A 6,000-nucleotide genomic window follows, 5' to 3' on the forward strand; every position below is an offset into this window, starting at 1 on the left:
AACAAAGATAGGAAGAGGAAGAAGAAAGTGACTAGGACACATACTGTATGTGGTGTGTTAAAATATTCACCTTTTCTATTCATAATTCTATCCAGGGCGGGAGAGTGCTAGAGTTCTGTCTGGTCCTGTTACATGGGATCAATTCCAATCTGTTACCTCCGAGGATGTGGACAGGCTGCTTGGACAAGTGAAACCGACCACCTGTCTCCTTGATCCTTGCCCATCCTGGCTGATAAAAGCAAGCCGGGAAGGGCTGGGCGATGGGCTCTGCGGGGTGGTGAATGCTTCCCTCTGTGAGGGAGCCTTCCCAGACCCGCTGAAAGAGGCGGTCATTAAACCGCTTCTTAAAAAAACATCTTTAGACCCGGCCAATTTGGCCAACTATCGCCCAGTCTCAAATCTGCCATTCTTGGGCAAGGTGATTGAGCGGGTGGTTGCTGAACAACTCCAAGCACGCCTGGAGGAAACGGACCATTTGGATCCCTTCCAATCAGGATTCAGGCCTCACCATGGGACTGAAACTGCCTTGGTCGCGCTGGTTGATGATCTCCGGCGGGCTAGGGACAAAGGTGAGAGCTGTTTCCTAGTTCTGCTGGATCTCTCAGCGGCCTTTGACACCATCGACCATAACATCCTTCTGGACCATCTAGAGGGGCTGGGAGCTGGGGGCACTGTCATACAGTGGTTCCGCTCCTTCCTCCTGGGCCGTGTCCAGAAAGTGGTGGTGGGGGATGAGTGTTCAGACCCCTGGGCTCTCACTTGTGGGGTGCCTCAGGGTTCTGTCCTCTCCCCCATGCTTTTTAATATCTATATGAAGCCGCTGGGAGAGATCATCAGGGGGTTTGGACTGGGTGTTCATCAGTATGCAGATGACACCCAGCTCTACCTCTCCTTTAAATCAGAACCAGTGAAGGCAGTGAAGGTCCTGTGTGAGTGCCTGGAGGCGGTTGGAGGATGGATGGCGGCTAACAGATTGAGGTTGAATCCTGACAAGACAGAAGTACTGTTTTTGGGGGACAGGGAGCGGGTTGGTGTGGGGGATTCCCTGGTCTTGAATGGGGTAACTGTGCCCCTGAAGGACCAGGTGCGCAGCCTGGGAGTCATTTTGGACTCACAGCTGTCCATGGAGGCGCAGGTTAACTCTGTGTCCAGGGCAGCTGTCTACCAGCTCCACCTGGTACGCAGGCTAAGACCCTACCTGCCCGCAAACTGTCTCGCCAGAGTGGTGCATGCTCTAGTTATCTCACGCTTGGACTACTGCAACGCGCTCTACGTGGGGCTACCTTTGAAGGTGACCCGGAAACTGCAATTAATCCAGAATGCGGCAGCTAGACTGGTGACTGGGAGTGGCCGCCGGGACCACATAACACCGGTTCTGAGAGATCTGCATTGGCTCCCAGTACGTTTCCGAGCACGATTCAAAGTGTTGGTGTTGACCTTTAAAGCCCTAAACGGCCTCGGTCCTGTATACCTGAAGGAGCGTCTCCACCCCCATCGTTCAGCCCGGACACTGAGATCCAGCGCCGAGGGCCTTCTGGCGGTTCCCTCATTGCGAGAAGTGAGGTTACAGGGAACCAGACAGAGGGCCTTCTCGGTAGTGGCGCCCGCCCTGTGGAACGCCCTCCCATCAGATGTCAAAGAGATAAATAATTACCTGACATTCAGAAGACATCTTAAGGCAGCCCTGTTCAGGGAAGTTTTTAATATGTAACGCTGTACTGTTTTTAACACTGATTGGGAGCCGCCCATAGTGGCTGGGGAAACTCAGCCAGATGGGCGGGGTATAAATAATAAATTATTATTATTATTATTATAATTTGTCATATTATAAATAAAAATAAGAGAAATGTGCAAAATATAAAACAATTCCTCTACATATTAGCAAAATAACAATAACAATTTATATTCTGAATGGAAGTTTCATATCTCTTAATTACCATATTTCAATATTCATGCTTAGAATATTCCTTTTACAATGCTTAGAATATTCCTTGTACAATGCTTTCCAGTAAAGAATAAAAGAAGTATTTTTTCCTGAAATATTTCTATTGAGTTGATTCATTCATGGCATAATTGTTTATATTACATTATTTTATTCAATACTATCAAGTTCTGATGTTCTTCTTCCATTAGCCTATTAAGGGTATTCTATCCATTTCCATGTCCTTGTGATCATTATGCAGGCAGCTATCAGCATATGAATAACCAAAATCTTCATTGCTCTGAAACTGATGTTTGAATTTCCCAAAAGCATTATCACTAGATTCAATTGTATTTGACAACTAGTTATTTCATTAATATTTACTTGAATCTCCCCTCAAAAAAAAAACATTTTAATTAAACAACAATACCGTCACTAACAGAACACCAACTTTCCTTCATACTTTTAAATGTAGGCATGAGCTTTTCTGCAGCAAAAAATACACATGTGCCCAACCAGACAAACTGGTTTTAATTTTATCAAATGCACTTTCTTTTATTAATAAGATTCAAAAGTATGTACATTGAAAAATGTGAAGAGGAGATTCCTGTCTTTTGAACCCAGCTGCCAAGTATTGATTTTGGCACCACAGTAGAACTTCAAAGTATGAAAACAGAGCAAGTTCTTATAAGGAGAGAGTAGCCTATTCTCCAGCTAATCCACATTTGTGTCTAAGTAGCCTCTGCAACTATATACGTGGTCTACAAATTCTGCTATAAAGAGTTAGTACAGATATCTCATCTACCTTGCTTCTTTCTCTGCAATTAATTATGCTAGTGTCCTATGAGATGCAACAATTTCCACACTTGAGTAAGGGCATATTTACATTATTTGGTGTACTAACATGATCCATGTGTAACAGCATCAGATTGAAAGATAGCTTACCAGACTAAAACTATATTTTGTACCACATGGTGTATTTGTAATGAAAAGTAGGCCTGGTTGGGAAATTACCAAAGGAAACCTGTGACCCAATGGAAGTTCAAACAATCATTTTCCAGCATGTGCCAAGGTGGAACTTAATTCAAGCTTGGAAAGTGGTTTATTTTACAATTTCAGATTACTGCAGTCTGGAAAATGCACTACAGATGTGGGGTGGACCACCCCTCACCAATACACACAAAAGACAACCACTCAGTAAAGGTTATTGACCCACAGTGACCCTTTAGTTCACTTTGGTGTTGTATATACAGTATTTGATAAAAGGAAGTTCAAGCCCTTTGGGGTGGAGTTTATCATGCAGAAACCTCTCCAGTGTAAGTAAATTCAATGTTTAAAAGAGCAAGCCAAACCCCATTTAAGTGGGGTGGGTGGGTGTGTCATGAGCTCCACAACACAGTTAGAGTCAGGTTTCGATTGGCAGGCTCTGAAGGGAGAGGAGGAAGAGGAAATAGAGTTAGGGGGCCTGAATTGGGGTGTGTGGGATGCCGGGGCGTACGAAGTGTGGGGTGGAGGGGACGGATCACCCCGGGTGCCACTCGGGGGGGGTGACAAGATGACCCCTGCCTCCCCCCAGCTGTAGAGTGGTTGAGGGTGCGCACAGTCAGTATGGATGCCGCTCATGGGGCGTCCGTACAGGCTCCTGCTCTCACCGTCCATATGGGCTGCCTCTCGCATAGCGACCGTAAAGGCTGCTGCACGTGTGCACTCCATATGGGATGACACACATGCGTCACAGGGCGGTTCGCCCTGCTCCTCAGCGTCCCGCCCTGGGTGCCGGAGAGGGTTCCTTCGCCACTGGTGGGATGGAGGAGAGGGGATCACCCCTTCTACCCTGACTTCAGTTACTTTGTAAGCAGGAGCAAGGGTGATGCTATTGCTGTGTGTGTAAGCGGGAACAGGCAGCGCTGCATTGCTGTATGTGCTATGATGCCAGGAAGTGGGTGTTATGTACTGAAGTTCTCACCCTGGGCCAGCAGGGGGATGCTGTAGATAGTTATGCAAATAAGGGATCGAAAGTGACGTTCAGTGATTGGATAGTTTTATAAAATTGGTACAGTTACATTGTACTAGAGCTCTATATAAGCAGGCTGACTGAACCCTTCAGTTCAGTTCTGTCCTGGCCTGTGAATAAACAAGAGCTGTTTGAAGAATCGCTGTGTCATCTGATATGTTCACCCACAACTTAACAGTGGGCTAGTTGAATGTGTCCCCTGCCTCCCTGAGTTCATTGGCTCCCTCCGTGTGTGGGTGACACGAGATGTCATTGGTTTTGTGGGCATTGGTTAATGTTTCCAAAGATGCTGGGGGGTTGTTATCTGCCATTTTTTGCACTGTGTTCTGGTTATCTGTTTTGCAGCTCCCCTCTTTAGCTGAGTGGGTTTAGGATCAAGTAGCAATTCCACTGACATCTCTTTCCTGTCCCAGTGTATAATTTAAAATCTAGACAGATGCACAATAAAGACAGAGAGCAGATTCTTGCTGCTCAAGCCCTACAGTTTGCTCTCCATGGGAATGTTTGCCTCATCAGTAGGATGATATAGCTTTAGAAAGGATTAGTAACAAGGAAAGTCCTTGACACAAATAAGGAAGTGGTGCCTAGTTAAAAAGACTTATTTCTGTAGTACAGGTCGGGGAGTATAAATACCAATCTGAAATATTTCTAATACAGATGAAATTATTGGGAATTAATAATAAAGCAGGAGGAGAATGTTTTGGCATTGCATGCAAGACTGAAGCATATGCAAATACAAGTCCTCATTTGACAATGACAGAGTTTTCCTGTTCTCATGTTTTATTACAGTATTTTGAGACAGCAGCCCAGGAAAACATTTAAACTTGCACTTAATCATGAACCCCACAGCACTGCTAGGATCAGGCTTGAGTTGGCAGACTTTGATAGAGGAGGAAGAAATGGGGGTGGGGCTGAAATGGGGGGACCTTAGTTGGAGGAGGGGAATCTTCCCTTTCTACTTGTACATCAGAAACATTGGAAGGGGGAGCAGAGATGCTGGCTTCCCCCTCTGACCTTCCTGAGGAGCAGAGAGTCTCAGTAGAGGCTGGAGAAGGCTTTGATCAGCCAAGGCAGGAAGCAGAATAGGAGCTTGAACAGGAGGGTACAGTCTTGTCACCTAGAACCAAATGTTGCTTTCCCAGGTGGGAGCAAACCCACCTGCCACGAATGGAGAGCATGCTTGCAATCCTGACATTCCCCATCCCTCTCATTGAAATCTTGGTGGGAGGAGTGGGGGAACTTGTTTGGACATCTTCATTGCTTCTGTCCATTTCTGAACTTCTAGTCCTGCTCCTGAATTCCTGAGCACTATCCCTGCTGCTGAGCCAGTACTGTTAGTTGCCTGAATAAAAATGTACCGGTATTTGCTACATCCAAGTAAGAGCATGTGTGTGTGTGTGTGTGTGTGTGTGTGTGTGTGTTGGACAGGAGCCGGAACAGGGCTGTAATTTGTACAGTGAGTTGATGGAAGAGTTCTTAGTGTTACAAAATATGCAGCAACTATCACATTTATAGCACAGTGGATTATTATTTCCATACGGTCTGTGTAGTATCCTTTTATGCTGTAATCAATATTCCTAGTTCCCCACCCCAATAATATTGTTCCATTTGACTGAATTAACCTCTTTAGCTTTGCATATTTGGAAATCCAGTGAAAGAATGTATAGACATGTGTGAGGGTCTCAGACAGACTGGATTAAAGTATATACAGTACAGGCATTACGCTGAACTATACTGTGAGACTGACCCATCTGTTACACTTTTTGCTTTCCTTCCTTTTAGGCACACAGAAAGCAGTCAAATAAACACACAAAGCGCCAGACACCTTTTCTTTGTCTCTTTTTTTATAATCTCCCATCTGGTTATTTTAATTTGTGCAGTGGACAAACTACTTAATTTCCATACACATGGAACAGGGCCTGTTCTCTCCTGAAGGAGCCCACTATAGGACAAATCCACTTTCAAATTACAAGGCACTCTCAGATAATTACCATGTAGGTGGGGCTGGCTCATCTATTGGAAATGTGGGACATTTGTCCTATGAATTGGGTTGCTTCCAGATGAC

This window comes from Podarcis raffonei, chromosome 9 (assembly GCF_027172205.1).
Source record: "Podarcis raffonei isolate rPodRaf1 chromosome 9, rPodRaf1.pri, whole genome shotgun sequence".
NCBI classification, from domain to species: Eukaryota; Metazoa; Chordata; class Lepidosauria; order Squamata; family Lacertidae; genus Podarcis; species Podarcis raffonei.